The sequence below is a fragment of the Capricornis sumatraensis genome, chromosome 3 (assembly GCF_032405125.1).
Source record: "Capricornis sumatraensis isolate serow.1 chromosome 3, serow.2, whole genome shotgun sequence".
Lineage (NCBI taxonomy): Eukaryota > Metazoa > Chordata > Mammalia > Artiodactyla > Bovidae > Capricornis > Capricornis sumatraensis.
The window spans coordinates 23909878-23931122 of NC_091071.1; the positions used below are offsets into that span (position 1 = coordinate 23909878).

A 21245-nucleotide genomic window follows, 5' to 3' on the forward strand; every position below is an offset into this window, starting at 1 on the left:
ACTGGGAGGCTGCTCCAGCAATCAACTGGAGTGTAATATCCTAGGACCCTAGAGAAAGATAGTAATATAAGGTTTAATTTCCAAGGATAGTCAGCAGTTATAAATGGTCTGAATGTGACTATATTCCATTAATGGACCTATGTTGCCTGACTTAAGCTAAAAAAAATTACATTAAAATGTTGTATTTTTTAAAAATTTAAATTTATTTATTTTAATTGGTGGCTTATTACTTTACAATATTGTATTGGTTTTGCCATACATCAACATGAATCCACCACGGGTGTGCACGTGTTCCCAATCCTGAACCCCCCTCCCATGTCCCTCCCCATAAAGAAAATACCAATACAGTATACTAACGATAAAATGTTGGATTTCTAACAACACTTTTGTAAATAAAATGTGTTGAAAATTGAGTCAAGTTTTGCTGAAGAATTGGTACTTTTGAACTGTGGTGTTGGAGAAGACTCTTCAGAGTCCCTTGGACTGCAAGGAAATCCAACCAGCCCATCCTAAAGGAGATCAGTCCTGAGTGTTCATCGGAAGGACTGATGCTGAAGCTGAAACTCCAATACTTTGGCCACCTGATGGGAAGAGCTGACTCATTTGAAAAGATCCTGATGCCAGGAAAGATTGAGGGCAGGAAAAGGGGATGACAGAGGATGAGATGGTTGGATGGCATCACTGACTCAATGGACATGAGTTTGGGTAAACTCCGGGAGTTGGTGATGGACAGGGAGGCCTGAGTCAGACATGACTGAGCAACTGAACTGAACTGAAGTTCTGTCAATTTGTTGTGGTTTGGGTTGTGTTGTTGATTAGGCTATGGATCAGATTCTGAGTGATGTCTGTTAAGTTGTAAAGGGAGGTCCAGGAAGACAGAGTGAACTGTAGTGACATGAAAGAGACTGAAAGAGATGGGAATACCAGACCAACTGACCTGCCTCTTGAGAAATCTGTATGCAGGTCAATAAGCAACAGTTCGAACTGGACGTGGAACAATGGACTGGTTCCAAATTGGGAAAGGAGTACATCAAGGCTGTATACTGTCACCTTGCTTATTTAGCTTATATGCAGAGTACATCATGAGAAATGCCAGGCTGGATGAAGCTCAAGCTGGAAACAAGTTTGCCAGGAGAAATGTCAATAATCTCAGATATGCAGATGACACCAGCCTAATGGCAGAAAGTGAAGAACTAAAGAGCCTCTTGATGAAAGTGAAAGAGAAGAGTGAAAAAATTGGCTTATAGCTCAACATTCAGAAAATTAAGATCATGGCATCTGGTCCCATCACTTCATGGCAAATAGATGGGGAAACGATGCAAACAATGACAGACTTTATTTTTTGGGGCTCCAAAATCACTGCAGATGGCGACTGCAGCCATGAAATTAAAAGATGCTTGCTCCTTGAAAGAAAAGCTATGACCAATCTAGATAGCATATTAAAAAGCAGAGACATTACTTTGCCAACAAAGGTTTGTCTAGTCAAAGCTGCGGTTTTCCCAGTAGTCATGTATAGATCCAAGAGTTGGACTATAAAGAAAGCTGAGTGCTGAAAAATTGATGCTTTTGAACTGTGGTGTTGGAGAAGACTCTTGAGAGTCCCTTGGACTGCAATGAGATCAAACCAGTCAATCCTAAAGGAAGTAAGTCCTAAATATTCATTGGAAGGACTGATGCTGAAGCTGAAGCTCCAATACTTTGGTTACCTGATGCGAAGAACTGACTCCTTAGAAAAGACCCTGATTCTGGGAAAGATTGAAGGCAGGAGAAGGGAATGACAGAGGATAAGATGGTTGGATGGCATCACCCACTCGATGGACATGAGTTTAAGTTCTGGATGTTGGTGATGGACACAGAAGCCTATCGTGCTGCAGCCCATGGGGTCACAAAGAATTGGGCATGACTGAGTGACTGAACTGAACTGAAGAATATCAACAAAAAACTTGAAAAATATCTAACTATTATTTAAATGAGGTAAAAAATTTTTTTAAAGTAGTTACTTCAAACGAATAAAAAAAATTCTTTGGATGGTTGTTTAAAATGGGATAAATAAAATAAACATTAATGTGATTAAACAAGATTTGATATTACTACACTACCTAATTGAGCCAAGAGTGACCGCCTACTGATCCCCAACATTAAAAGCCAAACAAGTCTGTTATGTTTAAAGTTCAAAGTTATGTATTTAAGGGTTAGAAAAATTTAACCTGGGATATCTGACCAACAGTTATATTTGGACTGTTAGGTCAAAGGCCCTGACTTCCTCAATTCTACTCAAATCTGGGGATCTCAGAGCACTTTATATAAAAGTAGGTAAAACAAACAGGGAACAAAAAGCAAAAGCTTTCTAAACTCTTGAAGGAGTCTTTGGGCCTCGAAAAGAAAACAACAGTCTCAAAGGCCCTTGCTGAATCATCTAACTTCAGAGAAAACAAAACCTGAAATTTAGGTACTGCCCTGATGCTCCAGGCCGGTTGTATCTATCTGGGACTTATCACCCCCTGCCCAGAAGGCTTATCACCCACTGCCCAACTACAAATGCCATCTCAGCTACAGAATACCCAAAACATCCCGCCTGACTTATCTCTTATCGCTTCCATAAACCTCCCTTTAAATTTGAAGCCTCCCTGATCCCTCTTGTACTCAGCCTGGTCATTAGGCTGACTGCCGCCCCTCCTTGCCTAAATAAAGGTAACCTACTTCCGTTGACGTCATCTCTCCTTCTTTTCTGCCTCAGCCCGAACTATAACAACTCTCCCATAAGATCAAAAGTTGTTGATTGGATCCTTAGGAAAACTAAAGTTTAATTTGGTGGAATTTAGATAAAGGTATATCAATTGATATTTTTAAATGGGTTTTCTTTAAGGTGGTTACAATTCTTATTTAATTATACTGTGGGATAAACAAGTGCTTAGATTGCCACTAAGGAAATATTAACTAAATGTACTGAGGAAACCAATAGTTACCTGAGTCACACAAAATAAGTAAACGGGGAACTAACATACAAAGATTAATTTAAAAAATAGTGATTTTGCTTTGGTTTAATTTATAAACTCAGAAAGGTCTTTGCTAAATGCCTTGTACAAATCTTTGAAAACATGATAGATTAAAACTCTAAAGTTACAAAACATAGAACTTTGTAAATTAAATTTCAGTTTGATTAAAAATCTTGCCACTGATTTTAGTAACTTTAAGTGACAAAACTGTTTTTTGAAAAACTTAGCAACTGCCTTTGTCTCACAAATGTATAAACCAGAATATGAATACAGGCCTTTAGGAGCTGAGACTAAGCCCAATTAAACAGGCAAGACCTGGGAAACCTAAAAAAGAGAGGGGGGGAAAGTGGCAGTTTTAAATCAAAACTGCTGAGAATGTTCCCTCAGCCAGAATTTACAGACAGTAAGCCATAATCATCTGAACAAGCAACTTTATGGTATTCCAACTGTTTGTTAACTAGCGACTTTACATCAATATTGTACTTCCTGGTTCATATCTAGTGAGTGAAAGTTGCTCAGTCGTGTCTAACTCTTTGCGACCCCATGGACCACACAGTCCATGGAATTCTCCAGGCCAGAATAATGGAGTGTGTAGCCCTTCCTTTCTCCAGGGGATCTTGCCAACCCAAGGACAGAATCCAGGACTCCTGTATTACAGGTGGACTCCTTACCAGCTGAGCCACGTGGGAAGCCCAAGAATACTGCAGTGGGTAGCCTATCCCTTCTCCACCAGATCTTGCAGGCCCAGGAATCAAAATGGGTTCTCAGGTTCATATTTAAGCTTTTAGTAAAGCTGTTAAGGGAAGCACACTGATTAAAACCACCCATCCTAGCCAGGCACTATAGTAACCATTTGCATGAGTTGTTTTGTGACAGGAGGTCCTAGTAAGGAACACAGAACTAATAAGCCTCAACCAACCAGAAGAGTTTGGAAAAGGTCAAAAGGAGATACCACTTGTCTGACCACCTCCCAGAATCCTTCTCTCTGGCATCCATCTTGACTGAACAATGCGAGCACCGTTGGGAATGACTCTGAGTCAGAATGATTGGCTAAATATTACCCGGAAACTAATCCCATCACCATAAAACCCGAGACTGCAAGCCATGTGACAGAGCTGTTCTCCTGGGTTCCCTTACCTTACTGCTCGCCACGCAGGTGCCCTTTCCCAATAAAATTTTTTGCTTTGTCAGCACATGTGTCTCCTTGGACAATTCATTTTCGAGTGTTAGACAAGAGCCCAGTTTCAGGCCCTGGAAGGTGTCCCCCTTCCTGCAACAAAGCCATGAGATCTCCAATTTGCTTATGTTTGTATACACATTATACATATGAGATATCTCTACTTCTAAAAAGTATCATTAGAATTGAATTTATAAAGAACTCTACTTAATTTTAATAAAAATCACTACATTTAAAGAAAACTGGCCAAGATGACTTTCAGGTTCAGGTGAACTGGAAAATATTCATTGTTAAGCTGATACCTGATATTAATGTTTAAGTTTGTGGATCTAAATTAATATAGATGTCATGGCCTTCCCTTATAGCTCAGTCAGTAAAGAATCTGCAACCCATTCCAATGTTCTTGCCTGGAGAATTCCATGGACAGAGGAGCCTGGCAGGCTACAGTCCATGGGGTCACAAGAGTTGGACAAGACTTAGTGACTAAATCACCAGGAGTCATCAAAATTAAATATAATACTCTATGTTACCTAGGTTTAATAAAGACCTTACTAATTTCTTGCCAGAAAATAACTGGACATGATGAAGATTCAAGGTAAACATAAATGAGATTAAAAACTTTGGGATAAAAGTTTTAAAGTAATCATATTTTAGAAATGTTTACTTAAAATGATCTTTCCAGTTGTTTGGTAACAAGATTCTAAATCTGTGCTGATTTAAGCCATGTGATGAAATTTTATTTAAAAAATACTGAGACATTAGTTACTAGATAGAAAAATTAAAGGTATTTGAAAATATGAATGAAAATGGTATTACCTAAGATGTTTTCTATGAAAAGAAATATTTTAAAAATTATTATTGATGTTTAAGCTCACCAACTTATAAAATGCCAATGTAAAGACAGTGCATAATTGCTTACTTCTTAGTTTTACTAAAATTAAGGTTTTAAGAGTTGAGCATTCTAATTTAAATTTGAAATTAAGGCTATTGGAAATAATACTGTAACTTTTCAGAATACAGTAGGAAAGATAAGTTTTCAATAAAGAAGATATGAAAAGTGGAATTACAATTTAGTGAGGAAAAAGGAAAATTGAGCTGGTTAATTTTACTTGGATGAAAAAGAAGAGACAAGCTGGATACGAAAAGGGATGAGAGATTATGAAGAGAGCCCTGAGAAAAAAGCTTTACACATAGTCTAGAATTAATGAAATTTAGATTGATGTTAACTGTTAGGTAGTTAGAATAGCAAAAATGAGTCCAGAATGGTGGTGGCTAAAAGACAAGGAAGGGAAAAGCCCAAGAAAATGGAACAAAAGAAGGTCCAAAGACCAGAGTGAGGACCTCAGGTAGAACAAAAAGCAGTCCTGGCTGGCCCAGTTTACATAGGGCAGACCCAAGGGGGAGGAAAAAACATAAAAAGAGGAGTCAAAAGGCAGGGGGTCTCTCTCCTGTGCTCACACGCCCTCTCTGTCTCTCTTTCTCCCTCTCTCTCTCTTCTCTTCACGTTTGGTTCGGCATGCCCTCACACCTTGAAGATGTATTTTCATTTTATTTTCTAAATAAAACTGAGCTGTTACACGGAGCTGTAACACGGATCTATCCGGGAGCTATAATACGGTCTGTCCAAGAGCTGAGCGCTGTAACGTGAACTGTCCAAGAACTGTGATGTGCTGAGGGCTTTAACATCCATCACTTCAAATTTTTGTTGTGATGAGACAGAACTGAGGAAATTACATGCTCCCCACACATTTATGTTGCCTTGACTCTGATTTAACCTGGCTGAAACAACCTCTGCATGGCCCCGGCAAGGAGGAGGCCAAGCACAGCAGGAGCCCGACTCAGCAAAAGCTCCCACGGTGGAAGCAGATGCGAAGAAAACCCAGCTCAGGGAAAGTGACAAGAAGCCCATCGTGCTGGAAACTGGGACAGTGAAAAACTAACTCAGCAGAAAGCTCACGCGGCTCAGTCTCAGATTTGAGAAGACCTCCGGTTTAGTTAGGAGGTCCTCGCTCTTATGGGTGGAGGGACATAAGCCTAATGAAATTTTAATTCCTTTGCAATCTCTCATTTCTTGTTTCCTTGAATGCCTGGCAAACAGGAGCACGGCCATGGGCAAAACTGAGGGACTCTGGAGAGGTTACTTCTCGGTATGTCCCAAAGGCACTATCTGCCGAGCCCCAGTAGCTGTTGCCCAAACTGGTGGGGGTGCTTCTGTTCTTAATCTTTGTGCCAAGGACCAGGCCAATGAAAACTCTGAGCACAGGTCAGGTATTTAGCAGATTTTCTGGCAGGCTATGAAGAGGATTCCTTGGCACATTTTGCCCACTGCTTTTTCCTCCTGTCCTTCAGCTCCTCTCTCCTGGGACTTGAGCCCAGCCAAAACCCATGATGCCTGGCTTCAGGACCTAGTGAAGCTCAGGTTCTGATGTCTCATTGCAAGAATTAAGTGCGAGACACAGTGATAGGTAAGAGGTGGATTTGCTAGGATTCAGAGAGAAGCACATTCTGCAGGGTGTCATGGAATGCGGTCTGGCTAGGTTTTGCGAGTGGGGTGGTGAATTCATATGCTAAGGAGTGGGAGGATCATTTCAACCATTGGGGAACCACCTACTCTGTCTCTTTGACAGTGCCTTGGGGCAGTCCTGTCATATCTGGGTGAATCATTTAGCTTACAGATCAGAGATTAAGGTTTTCTGGAATCAAACTTGTCATCTTGGACCCAACTGATTTTAATTGGTTTATGTTATGCCTTTGTGTGGGAGAAGGCAATGGCACCCCACTCCAGTACTCTTGCCTAGAAAATCCCATGGACAGAGGAGCTGGATAGGCTGCGGTCTGTGGGGTCACAAAGAGTTGGACACGACTGAGCAACTTCCCTTTCACTTTTCACTTTCATGCGTTGGAGAAGGAAATGGCAACCCACTCCATTGTTCTTGCCTGAAGAATCCCAGGGATGGGGGAGCCTGGTGGGCTTCCATCGATGGGATCGCACAGAGTCGGACACGACTGAAGCGACTTAACAGCAACAGCAACAGCATGCCTTTGTGCTGTGTTATTCTTTCAAAAGTTGTGCTCTGCCCCCTTCCCTCCTGTTTCACATTCTCTTCCTGAGCCCCGTCCAGGCCCCTAGTGTTGCCTCTACAGTCTTCCGGGGGGACAATCAGAAAATAGCTGGCCCTTGGGAGGGAAATACTGTGGAATAGCCAATCCCTTTAGATATTCAGGCCTTCATCTTCCATGTTTCCTACAACATGTGCAACATCAGCATCTCTCAGTGAACCCACTAGGGCAGACGACAGGCACACAATGTCTGCCAGAAGTCTATCAGTTGGCATCCCTTCGAAGGCAATTGGTTTCTGGGGATAATATTTGGCACTTTGGGAGTTGGCCCTGCAGGCCGCTTGGGCCAAAACCCTTAGAACCCTTAGATTCTGGGATCAAATCTCCACTCCACTTTTACAGAACATCTAATCTGTTGTCTCTTACCAATTTGTTCTTGAGACACTTACTAACTCCTACAACCAGGACCCTGCCCCCTTGTAGGCAACATTGCTCCATCCAGCCTGTTATTAAAACACTTTAATGCCCCTAATAGGGCCAGATAACCCACTCCTTTGTCATTGCTTCTGTTATTACCTAAAGTGGGCCTATGACAATGAAATGTTTACCATTGGAGTCACCCTAACCTGATCTTATGGAGAACTAGGGGAGGAAATCAGTGACTTACAATCCCTTAGAGCAGTAAAAGGATAAGGCTTATGACTGCTTTACCAGGTTCCCAGTCTCAGGGCACAGGCTTGGATTGCTTTACATCATGATATCTGTTCCCATCTGCGGTGAACAAACTGGCAATGAGTTAAAATTACAACCCCTTAATGGCATCACTGACTCGATGGACGTGAGTCTGAGTGAACTCCGGGAGTTGGTGATGGACAGGGAGACCTAGCGTGCTGCAATTCATGGGGTTGCAGAGTCGGACACGACTGAGCAACTGAACTGAACTGAACTGAACTGAATCCTACCCACCACTGGCCACGCAGGAGACTTTGGGGACGCCCAACTCCAGTCATGGACTACCTTGACCTCCATTGACCTGCCTAGGGATCTGGTCCTTGAAAGTTTGTCATGCCTCAACCTGCTCAGGGATCCGGCCAGGCCAGGGGTCCCAGAAGGTCATCACACCTCGACCTGCCCAGGGACCCAATTCTCGGGAATTGGGCTGACCTACCTCAACCTGCCCGGAGATTCGATCTCCATGAGGCTGTCACGCCTCAGCCTGCCTGGGGATCTGCACCCTGACCTGGGGATGCCTGATTCTCAGGTTGCAGCAGTACTGGGTAGGATAAGCTTCAGAAAGACTCACCTCTAAGGAAGTCCACATGGAAATAGAAGGAAGCCTATTACTTGTGGGACTGTGCCCCTTCTCAGCAGTAACTCAGGAGCCCAATGAGAACCCCGTTGCCTTTCTGGAAAGGCTGAAATAGGCCCTCCGAAATTTTGCCAATCTGGACTTAGACTCTTAGGAGGGACAGGTGGTTTTAAAGGACAATTTCCTGTCCCAATGTGCATCAGATATCAGAATAAAGTTACAACAACTACAGCAGCAGGACCCTACTTCCTCTTTAGATGAGATGGTCCAGACAACTCCTAATACCTTTTATAACAGAGAACAGGAGAAGGAGGCCAAGGCCCAGGAGAGGGAGAAAAGGAAAGAGACAAGGCATGCCCAGATGCTGGCCATCTTCCAGGGAAGCCGTATGGCAAACCCCGAGTCCTTGAAGGGCAAGGCACGAGCAAATGCCTAATCTGTAGACAGGTGGGACATTGGGCCAAAGATTGTCCAAACTGTGACAAGTCTCCTAAAACAGCTTGCTATAATTGCCATCAACTGGGACATCAGGCAGCACTCTGCCCTCAGGATCCAAGAGCCTCAAGGTCAAGCGCCAAGCTTACCCTCACGATGGTTCAAGAGGACTGAACCAGCCCGCTCCAGCCAGCCCACCTGTCACAGATAACCATCATGGGGCTGGAGCCAAGGGTGCAACTGGATGTGGCAGGTAGGTCTGAGAATTTCTTTGTTGACACAGGGGCTACCTACTTTGTCTTGATCACCTACTCTGGAGCCTTCTCCTCCCAAACCTGTACCATTTTGGGTGCTATAGGAAAAACAAAAACTAAAAGATTGACCCGAGTGCTTCTTTGTTACTGGGACGGACAGCTATTTCCCCACCAGTTTTCTGGCGGTCCCCAGGTGTCCTACTCCCTAACTGGGAAGAGATATACTCACTAAATTGGGGACCACCCTTGTGATGGGAAGCTTTTCAGCTCCTAGAGCCCTACAGCTTCTGGTTACTACTGAAGAACCCATTACACCCTCTCCAATAGAGAGGGACTAAAAACTCTGGGAGGACAAAATTAACCCCAAGGTGTGGGACCATGAGATTCCTGGACAAGCCCACCAAGCTGAACCTGTCATCATTGTCCTCCAAGATCCCACTCGGTTTCCTAACCAGAAACAATATCCCCTCAGAAGAGAGGCTCAGGAGGGACTACAGCCTTTAATAAATACATTCCTTGCTTGTGAGCTATTGGTCCTCACCAATTTGCTGTGTAACGCCCCAATCCTCTCAGTAAAGAAAAAGGATGGAATCTGGTGAATGGTTCATGATCTCTGGATCATAAGTGAAGCTGTAGTCCCCCTCCATCCCACAGTACCCAATACCTGTGTAATCTTGGGGGAAAAGCCCACCCAGTGCCAAGTGGTTTACAGTCTTGGATTTCAAAGATGCATTCTTTTGCATACCACTGGCTAAAGGATCCCAATATCTTTTTGTCTTTGAGTGGGAGGCCCCAGAAGAAAGAAAGCAACAGATAACTTGGACAGTATTACCTCAGGGGTTTAGAGATAGCCCCCACCTGTTTGGACAGGCCCTTAGCCGGGATCTCCTAGATCTGGACATGGGATCTAATGGGAAAATAGTACAACATGTAGTTCAGTTCAGTTCAGTTCAGTAGGTCAGTCGTGTCCAACTGTTTGTGACCCCAGCACGCCAGGCCTCCCTGTCCATCACCAACTGCCAGAGTCTACCCAAACCCATGTCCATTGAGTCGGTGATGCCATCTAACCAGCTCATCCTCTGTTGTTCCCTTCTCAATATATAGATGACCTACTAATCTGCTCTCCAGATGAGAAAAATGCCCAACAATGTGCAATTCAGGTGCTAAGCTTTTTGGCAGAGAGGTGATATAAAGTCTCCCGTGCTAAGGCACAGATGGTCGAGACAAAGATCACTTACCTGGGAGTTCAGATTACACATGGGTCCAGGGGGTTGTTCTCTGATCCGGTACAAGGAATCCTCCAGTTGCCCTCCCACACGACTCGAAAACAATTGGGAGCTTTCCTGGGGCTAACAGGGTATTGTAGAATCTGGACACCCAATGTATGGTCCAATTGCCCAGCCCTTATATGAAAGCTTAACGCGACAGGATGATTCAATCCCACTCATGTGGGGAACTCAAAAGAAGGCAGAGGTTACACTAAGTTCAGTTCAGTTCAGACACTCAGTCATGTCCCACTCTTTGCCACCCCATGAATTGCAGCACGCCAGACCTCCCTGTCCATCATCATCTCCCGGAGTTCACTCAGACTCATGTCCATCGAGTCAATGATGCCATCCAGCCATCTCATCCTCGGTCATCCCCTTCTCCTCCTGCCCCCAATCCCTCCCAGCATCAAATTCTTTTCCAATGAGTCAATTCTTCGCATGAGGTGACCAAAGTACTGGAGTTTCAGCTTTAGCATCACTCCTTCCAAAGAAATCCCAGGGCTGATCTCCTTCAGAATGGACTGGTTGGATCTCCTTGCAGTTCAAGGAACCCTCAAGAGTCTTCTCCAACACCACAATTCAAAAGCATCAATTCTTCGGCACTTAGCCTTCTTCACAGTCCAACTCTCACATCCATACATGACTACTGGAAAAATCATAGCCTTGACTAGACGGACCTTAGTCGGCAAAGTAATGTCTCTGCTTTTGAATATGCTATCTAGGTTGGTCATAACTTTTCTTCCAAGGAGTAAGCGTCTTTTAATTTCATGGTGCAGTCACCATCTGCAGGGATTTTGGAGCCCCAAAAAATAAAGTCTGACACTGTTTCCCCATCAATTTCCCATGAAGTGATGGAACCGGATGCCATGGTCTTAGTTTTCTGAATGTTGAGATTTAAGCCAACTTTTTCACTCTCCTCTTTCACTTTCATCAAGAGGCTCTTTAGTTCCTCTTCACTTTCTGCCATAAGGGTGGTGTCATCTGCATATCTGAGGTTATTGATATTTCTCCCGCCAATCTTGATTCCAGCATATGTTTCTTCCAGTCCAGCATTTCTCATGATGTACTCTGCATAGAAGTTAAATAAACAGGGTGACAATATACAGCCTTGATGTACTCCTTTTCCTATTTGGAACCAGTCTGTTGTTCCATGTCCAGTTCTAACTGTTGCTTCCTGGCCTGCATACAGATTTCTCAAGAGGCAGGTCAGGTGGTCTGGTATTCCCATCTCTCTCCGAATTTTCCACAGTTCGTTATGATCCACACAGTCAAAGACTTTGGCATAGTCAATAAAGCAGAAATAGATGTTTTTCTGGAACTCTCTTGCTTTTTCCATGATCCAACGGGTGTTGGCAATTTGATCTCTGGTCCCTCTGCTTTTTCTAAAACTAGCTTGAACATCAGGAAGTTCACGGTTCACGTATTGTTGAAGCCTGGCTTGGAGAATTTTGAGCATTACTTTACTAGCATGTGAGATGAGTGCAATTGTGCGGTAGTTTGAGCATTCTTTGGCATTGCCTTTCTTTGGGATTGGAATGAAAACTGACCTTTTCCAGTCCTGTGGCCACTGCTGAGTTTTCCAAATTTGCTGGCATATTGAATGCAGCACTTTCACAGCATCATCTTTCAGGATTTGAAATAGCGCCACTGGAATTCCATCACCTCCACTAGCTTTGTTCGTAGTGATGCTTTCTAAGGCCCACTTGACTTCACATTCCAGGATGTCTGGCTCTAGATGAGTGATCACACCATCGTGATTATCTGGGTCATGAAGATCTATTTTGTACAGTTCTTCTGTGTATTCTTGCCACCTCTTCTTAATATCTTCTGCTTCTGTTAGGTCCATATCATTTCTGTCCATTATCGAGCCCATCTTTGCATGAAATGTTCCCTTAGTATCTCTAATTTTCTTGAAGAAAATCTCTTGTCTTTCCCATTCTGTTCTTTTCCTCGATTTCTTTGCATTGATCGCTGGAGAAGGCTTTCTTATCTCTTCTTGCTATCCTTTGGAACTCTGCATTCAGATGCTTATATCTTTCCTTTTCTCCTTTGCTGTTTACTTCTCTTCTTTTCACAGCTATCAAGCACCAGCCTTGATATTGCCAGACCCAGAAAGAGCATTCCAACTTTCTGTCCATGAAAGAGAGGGAATAGCCTTGGGTGTGTTAACTCAAAGGTTGTGATCTGAGCCCCAGGCTGTAGCTCACTTATCCAAGAGACTCAGCCCAACCACCTGAGGCTGGCCTCCCTGCCTTCGAAATCTTGCAGCTATTAGAATCCTGATAGAAGATGCTTTAAAACTCTCTTTTGGGTTCAAACTAATTTTTTACCAGCCACCAAGTGAAACAACTCCTAAATGGGAGAGGCCATTTATGGATGTCTGATCAAAGAATCCTCAAGTATCAAGTAGTGCTGATGGAAAAATCCAGGCTTCACTATATCCGCTTGTGAGGTTCTTAACCCAGCCACCCTCCTGCCTACCCTTGAGGGCTCTCTCCCCTTTCATTCTTGCCTAGAAACCTTGGACCACTGGAAAAAACCCCGAGAAGGATTGTTGGAAGATCCTCTGACCAATCCTGAGGAAATCTGGTACACTGATGGAAGCAGCTTTGTCTTGGATGGAAAAAGAAGAGCAGAATATGCAGTAGTCTCCAATTTTGAGACCACAGAGGCTAAACATTTGCCACCAGGTACTTCAGCCCAATTAGCTGAGCTCGTAGCCCTGACTCAAGCTTTAGAGCTGGGAAAAGGAAAGAGAGTACATTTACACTGACTCCAAGTCTGCCTTTCTGGTGCTACATGCACATGCTGCTATTTGGAAAGAAAGGGGCCACTTGACCACCCAAGGGTCCCCAGTGAAATATGGTGATCAAATCCTTAGACTCTTGGAGGCAGTCCATCTGCCCGCTGAGGTTTCAGTCTCCCACTGTTAAGGACACCAAAAAGGGAGCACAGAAGTGGCACGAGGGAACCAAGCAGCTGATCAGGCAGCTAAGAGAGCAGCATTACAGAACAGTGACTTAATAGGGATTGCCACCTTAGTTCTACAGACTAATTTGCCAGAAACTCCTTCATATACTGAAGGTGAGACTCTTAAAGCTAAGAATGAGGGCTTTCAAGAAGATCATATGGGGTGGTTCCAAAAGGAGGGACTCCTTTTTCTGCCTGGGAACCTCCAGTGGAAGTTGGTTAACTTCTTACATGCCCCCACTCATTTAGGGGAAAAGGCCCTCCAGAGATTACTAGAGAGCTCCTTCAGAGGAATAGGCCTCCAAACGACTATAAGACAAGTGGTCACCTCTTGTACCACTTGCCGTTTAAACAACCCCCAAGGAGCTCAAAGACCCCAGCTGGCCCAGCCTGTCCAATGATGTGGGACTTACCCAGGAAAGGACTGGCAGATGGACTTCACCCAGATGCCAGTTTCTCAAGGGTATAAATACCTATTAGTCATGATAGATACATTCACAGGATGGATTGAAGTCTTTCCCACCCAGACCAAGAAGGCTGAGGAAGTGGTTAAAAACAAAAACAAAAACAAAAAAAACTGCTCCATGAAGTCATTCCGAGATTTGGTCTACTCAGGTCATTACAAAGTGACAATGGGACATCATTTACTTCTAAGGTCACCCAGTTCAGTTCAGTTCAGTTCAGTCGCTCAGTCTTGTCTGACTCTGTGACCCCATGAATCACAGCATGCCAGGCCTCCCTGTCCACCCCAACTCCCGGAGTTCACTCAAACTCATTTCCATAGAGTCGGTGATGCCATCCAGCCATCTCATCCTCCATCATCCCCTTCTCCTCCTGCCCCCAATCCCTCCCAGCATCAGAGTCTTTTCCAATGAGTCAACTCTTTGCATGAGGTGGGCAAAGTATTGGAGATTCAGCTTCAGCATCAGTCCTTCCAATGAACACCCAGGATTGATCTCCTTTAGAATGGACTGGTTGGATCTCCTTCCAGTCCAGGGGACTCTCAAGAGTCTTCTCCAACACCACAGTTCAAAAGCACGTTAGGGTCTCTAAAGCATTGGATATTACTTATTATCTCCATTCTGCGTGGAGGCCTCAGTCTTCAGGAAAAGTAGAAAGAGCCACCCAATTCTTAAAATCAGGGATAAAACAGATAACTCAGGAGACCTCCCTGGGGTGGAAGGAGGCTTTACCAATAGCTCTCCTCTGCACCTGTATTGCCCCTAAAGAACAGGTTGGTCTTAGTCCTTATGAGATGCTATATGGGAGACCTTTTGTTTATGTCAATGACCTCTTCCTAGATCCAGAGGCTCAGACCCTCCAGTTTCATACATGGCCATTGGGCAATTCCAACAGGATATATGCTTGTGGGGTGTGAACCAGTACCCAAAAGATTCTAAGGGGTCACCACTATATGCTCCAGGGACTCAAGCCCTAATGAAAGTCTGGAAAGATGGGTCCCCAAAGGCTCAACTCCAGCCCATGTTGGAGGGCCCCTACCCTGTTAATACTTTCTATCCTCACACCAGTTAAGGTACCAGGACATGACCCCTGGATTCACTACTCATAAGTCAAGCTGTGGAAGAAAACAGAGGAAGACACTCAATACACCTATGAGCCCTGGGAGATCTCAGATGCCTATTCAGGACAACAAATGAGTGCCATTCCAATGAACACCCCCAAAATCTAGTTTCTGTGACTATTTCTCAGGGTAACTCTAAAGAGCCAACACAGCTTGGCAGGGGTTGTACTCCAAAACAGACAGGAGATAGATCTTCTGATCCCTGAACAAGGAGGGACTTGAGCCATCCTGGCAAAGGGAATTTGGAGTTGGCTAATGCCCCTACTAGTCCTTGTTATGCCATATTGATGCTGCTTATGATTGCTCCATATATTATCAATTGTCTAACCCGTTTGTCTCTGCCCAGGTCAACAAACTACAACATGCAGTGCCAGTTCAAGCAAGGATACATAAAAGTGACCATAGAAAATAACACTCATCCATAGATGGACACCACTATAAGGACTCTGCGGCCTGAGACTAGCAAGAGGGGGAGGCCCAATGCCCCTCGCTGTCCCCTTTCAGTAAGAAGTAGCCAGAAAGACCTCAAAGCCCCTATTCCCAAAGAATTGGGCCTCCCATCTCTTGAGGGGGGAACGTTAGGTAGTTAGAATAGGAAAAAGGAGTCCAGAATGGTGGTGGCTAAAAGACAAGGAAGGGAAAAGCCCGCGAAAATAGAACAAGGGAAGGTCCAAGGACCAGAGTGAGGACCTCAGGTAGAACAAACAGCACTTCTGCTAGCTCAGTTTACACAGGTCAGGCCCAGGGGGAGGAAAAAATACATAAAAAGAGGAGCCAAAGAGCCGGAGGTCTTTCCCCCTCGCTCATGCAGGCTCTCTATCTCTTTTTCTCCCTCCCTCCCTCTTTCTCTCTCTCTCCTCTTCACGTCTTTTGGGTCGGCATGCCCTCACGCCTCGAGGATGTATTTTCCTTTTATTTTCTAAATAAAACTGAGCTGTTACATGGAGCTGTAACACTGATCTGTCCGAGAGCTATAATAGTGTCTGTCTGAGAACCAAGAGGTATAATATGGTCTGTCTGAGAGCCGAGAGCTGTCACAAGGACTGTCCGAGAGCTGTGATGCGCCGAGGGATATAACGTCTGTCATTTCAAATTTTTGTTGTGACAAGACAAAACTGAGGAAATTACCCATTCCCCTGACAAAAGTAAATTGTCTTGTTAAGTGAGTTAATGCAAGACTGGAAATTTTATCCCTGTTATAAATGTTCCTTTTGATAACAGGTTGTGTGAGTTTCTGTCCCCTTAAATGTTCTATATTTATTTTCTTTGTGACCTTCGTTAAATGAATAGGTATTGTTTCAGTGATCTGTGATCCTGTGTTTTAAAATATTTTTTATATTTCTAACAAATTTCCCCAAATCAAAATATAACTATGCTTTTTAGCCTCTAGCTGACTCTGGGATGGATTCTTCAAAGAAATTTCTCTGAGGAACCTCAGAGACAAATCTTAAGCTAGCTTCTTTGGTATTTTTGATTGAAAAACATTGTCAAGTGATTAAAAATGAACTTTAGGCTACAGTGTATATATAAATGTCACTAATATGGATATTCCAAAAATTTTATGGACTCCCTTACATCTGATATGTCCTGATATAATGTTATCAGTCATAATTCTAGTGATTATACTAAAATGTTATATGTTACAGAAATACCCAGTGGTGTTGGAGAAGACTCTTGAGAGTCCCTTGGGCTGCAAGGAGATCCAACCAGTCCATTCTGAAGGAGATCAGCCCTGGGATTTCTTTGGAAGGAATGATGCTAAAGCTGAAACTCCAGTACTTTGGCCACCTCATGCGAAGAGTTGACTCATTGGAAAAGACTCTGATGCTGGGAGGGATTGGGGGCAGGAGGAGAAGGGGACGACAGAGGATGAGATGGCTGGATGGCATCACGGACTCGATGGACATGAGTCTGAGTGAATTCCGGGAGTTGGTGATGGACAGGGAGGTCTGGCGTGCTGCGATTCATGGGGTAGCAAAGAGTCAGACACGACTGAGCGACTGCACTGAACTGAAGTTTCCTAATTATGCTGTACTCAAATCTTTAACCATGCAGAAGGGCCATGGCACAATCAGTAGCGAAATTTAGAAACAGTGATTTTAGAATGAGTGATTCTCTTCTGGATAATACCTTTTAAACTGCATAGTGACAGAAGGACCAGTTTTACTGGACAAATTGTTAAGGAAATTTGGCTGATTATGCAGAATTCCATTGAGCTTATCACCCCTAGTTTTCTGGGTTAGTGGAAAAAACAAATGGAACAATTAAAACTCAATTGGCTAAAATAACAGATGCTTCTTCCTTGGCCTAAGGTTCTTCCATTGGTTTTTCTCAGCATCAGATCCACTTCTTTTGGCAAACATCATTGTCTCCCTTACAGGGAGACCAATGAGACTGGATAAAGGATTATATGATCCTGTATTGCTTAAAGGAGACATATTATTGCAAGTGTTTAACCAAAGTATTGACAAGACATTCTAAACTTGTTTCTGAAACTTAACTTAGTATGGAACAGATTGGGTCAGAGACCAGAAATATACTGGCTGGCACCTAATGGGACTCAATGGCTTTGCGGGTCCAGTCTATGGCCTTGGCTTCTGCTGAGATGGCTAGGAAGGTGAACTTTAGGATTCCCTTGGGCTCAAGGCTAGTTTTGTACAAACAAACTTAGATGTGACTCCAGCAAATTTACCATCAATATGAGTCTGATGGACCAAGAGATACGTACTTCACTGATATGATAACTTAGCAGCTACTTTTGGGCCTTCAATAAGATTGGAAAATATTATTTCTCACATTAAAGCCTTGACAAAATTCACTCAAAAGGCCTAACTGATAGCAACCAGGCTAATTCTGAGGTCTTTATGATATGAAAAGCTGAATTGCAATAACATATGGCCCTTGATATCCTTACAGCATCTCAAGGGGGCAACTGTGCCATAATTCAAACTAACTGTTGTGTTTATATACCACAGTCCTCTAATGTTACGCATTTAATAACTCAAATGAAAAATCAGATTGCTGCCTTAGATGATCCACTTCCTAGATTTGTGATCTTTTAGGAAGATAATTTGGTTCTGAAAGGGTAACAGGCAGGAAGTCTAGAGGCCCCAAATGGAAGAAATAGGCTGTAAGTGTCAGATATTTTTTAATCTCTCTCTTAAGTGGCAGGAAGAAACAAACAACAAATGTCAGATTTTTTTCCCTTCTCTCTACAAATTTAGAAGGAGGTTTCTTTTAAAATTCTGTGTTGCCATGATGACACCTGGTTCCACCTGAACTTAACTTCTCTCAAAGTTAACCTAAGGTTTCGCAAACCTGTAGCTAACCAATGCATTTTTCTTATGGATAAGTTTTTCTTAAGCTATGTTAATGAACTATGTGTTTACCCTAGACTCTGTCTTTCTTCAAGTTGGTTCCACCTAAGACTCAAACAAATGTGTATGTTTTACTCATGCAAATAATCTCTTAAACTATGTTAATGAGACTATGTCTTTGCTTAGAAATCCGCCTTTCTTCAAGATTCATGTCAATTGTTTTATGGCCTGGGACAACTCACCTTGTGCCAATGTTAGGTCAAAAAGCATGTTGTGGGTGAGGGGCCTGGTGCCAGTCTTTGAGTTCTGAGACATTTCCTTTCTCTAATTAGCAGACTTCTAGTAGCTATATAACATCCGGCTAAAGACCAGCAGGGGGCACCCTTTCTGCCCCCTTCTGATGTCTATGTTGGAAGCTTTCTCTATTGCTTTTATACATTAATAAAACTTTATTACACAAAAGCTCTGAGTGATCAAGCCTCATCACTGGCCCTGGATTGAATTCCTCTCCTTTGGAGGCCAAGAATCCCGGTGTCTTTTATGGCTTAACAGCAACATTTCAGTTCTGGAAGCTTATGGTTTAACTCTCTACAGGTAACTAACATTATTAGCTGTATTACTTGTAATTTGTTTATTTGATAAGATTGTTGTCTCTTGTGTTACACGATGTATATATAACCAAGCCCCTGGCCAAATTAAAGACAGATAAATATCTTGAAGAAATAGACCACATTTATAACTTAAAATAATTGTAATAGTATGAGTCTAGGTATAAGAAGAAGCAACAAGGGAAATATCTCCTGGATCCTACTAGGTTAGAAGATAGACAATCCAGATCCATTTATTATCCATCAATGGGCCTAGTCTGGAAATTAACACCTGGAGTGACATATAGATAAAGAACTTTCATCTGATCTGAGATGAGCCTCCAAGCACCATGGGACAACAAGAAACAATGGTCACGAAATGTCTCCCAATGAGGTTTAACTTCTGACCACAGGGAGGGACTGTAAAATGAATTATTTTCTTCTCTGTGGTCTTCTAGTAAACAAGCCTTTTTCAAATGCAAATTTAGGAGCCCCAGTGAAACAAAGCCATCTTTTTGGAAGCCATCAGATACTTCCTTCCTGGTAAGCGCCGAGGAGCTGGGGGATGTGAGAGACAGCCATCTGTCACGTTCACCATCTCTTGTGGTAAACAAGAAATTTGTATGTTAACAATAAAGAAAATAGGATTGGCCCTAGAGAGCTAGATGCATATAAAAGAAATGATTCCAGCAAGCCTGGACACATAGAAGATTGCTAAATCTGTTCATGTGAGAGATTTAGTTTTTTCTTAATTAACAGTGTTTTTCATATTCAAACTCATGCAAATTTATTCAGACATATGCAAACTTGTATATAGCTTGGCTCCTCCCCTGCCTCCTTGAAGCCAGCTCTTTCAGGGTCACCTGAGATACTGTCTCCTGGGCTTGAGTCCTAACATTCCCACCAAATAAAACCTAACTCCCAACTTTTAGGTTGTGTGTATTTTTTTAGTTGACAATATGCTGCTGCTGCTGCTAAATCGCTTCAGTCGTGTCCGACTCTGTGCGACCCCATAAACGGCAGCCCACCAGGCTCCCCCATACCTGGGATTCTCCAGGCAAGAATACTGGAGTGGGTTGCTATTTCCTTCTCCAATGCAGGAAAGTGAAAAGTGAAAGTGAAGTCGCTCAGTCGTGTCCTACTCTTCGCGACCCCATGGACTGCAGCCTACCAGGCTCCTCCATCCATGGGATTTTCCAGGCAAGAGTACTGGAGTGGGGTGCCATTGCCTTCTCCGAGTTGACAATATAAAACCCAACAAAGGTGGGGCATTCTCTGGGCAAATATTTACATGGTGATAATCTCCATGGGTTGATGTGTGAACTAACAAGGAATTTATGAAGATAAATGTAGAATAAAAACTATGACATTTCCAGCCCATCTTGTGATTCAAAAGATCTTAACCAGATTTTTGATCTGGGCAGTGATGAAAGTGTTTGTAGTCTGAAAGCAGAGATGTTTTGACATCATCATCTCATGAGACCAGGTTAAAGAGTGGCTTATAGATTCAGAGAGTCTGAACTCAAATCCTGATCCTCCACTTATTAGATAAGCAAATTCTGTAGGTTTTTGAACAATTGCAACCTCAGTTTCCTCATCTCAAAAATGGGGATGATTAAAGTGTCCATTTTATCAGAATAATAAGCACAAAGTACTTGGCATAGCACATAAACAAAAGGGCTCTCCAAAAGTGAGGGCTCTATTTTCCTTGGAGTTTTTTGGAAATTCAGAAAAAGGAAAAAGATGGAGGTAGGATAAAAGTCCCCATAAAAGGCATATAAGTTCTGAATATTAACATATTGAGAGGTTTAACAGTCAGGTAGAAAGGCCAGAGCTCCCCGAGCAACAGGAGGAAATAAACTGCAAGTTGCAGACTTTTCTTCTCTTCTAATCCTGTGTTGTCATGAGCGCACTTAGCTCTGTCTGAAGGTAACCTTGAGTTGCTAATGGCTCAGCAAACCAATGCATTTTTCTTATGGAAATGGTTTTCTTAAGCTACATTAATGAAACTATGTATTTGCTTGGAAATCTGCCTTTCTTCAAGATTCATGTCAATTGTTTTATGGCTGGAGATGACTCCCCTTTTGCCATTCTATCTCAGAATGCATGTTGTGGGAGAGGGGCCTTATCTCTCTCAGTAAGTCTCTCAGTAACCATAACTCTCAGTCTTGAGGCATTTCTTTTATTAGGTTAGCAGCTTGCTAACAGGTATATAATGCCTTGTAAAAACTAGCAAGGGGTTATCTTTTCTGACCCCTTCTGATATCGACGCCAGAAGCTTTCTTTATCT

General features: G+C 43.0%; 1 protein-coding gene across 3 annotated transcripts in view; it reads right to left on the reverse strand.

The window, feature by feature from the left end:
* The window catches only part of ACSM1 (acyl-CoA synthetase medium chain family member 1), a 57648-nt gene that overhangs the window by 30915 nt on the left and 5488 nt on the right, over nt 1-21245 (reverse strand). The window lies entirely within an intron of this gene.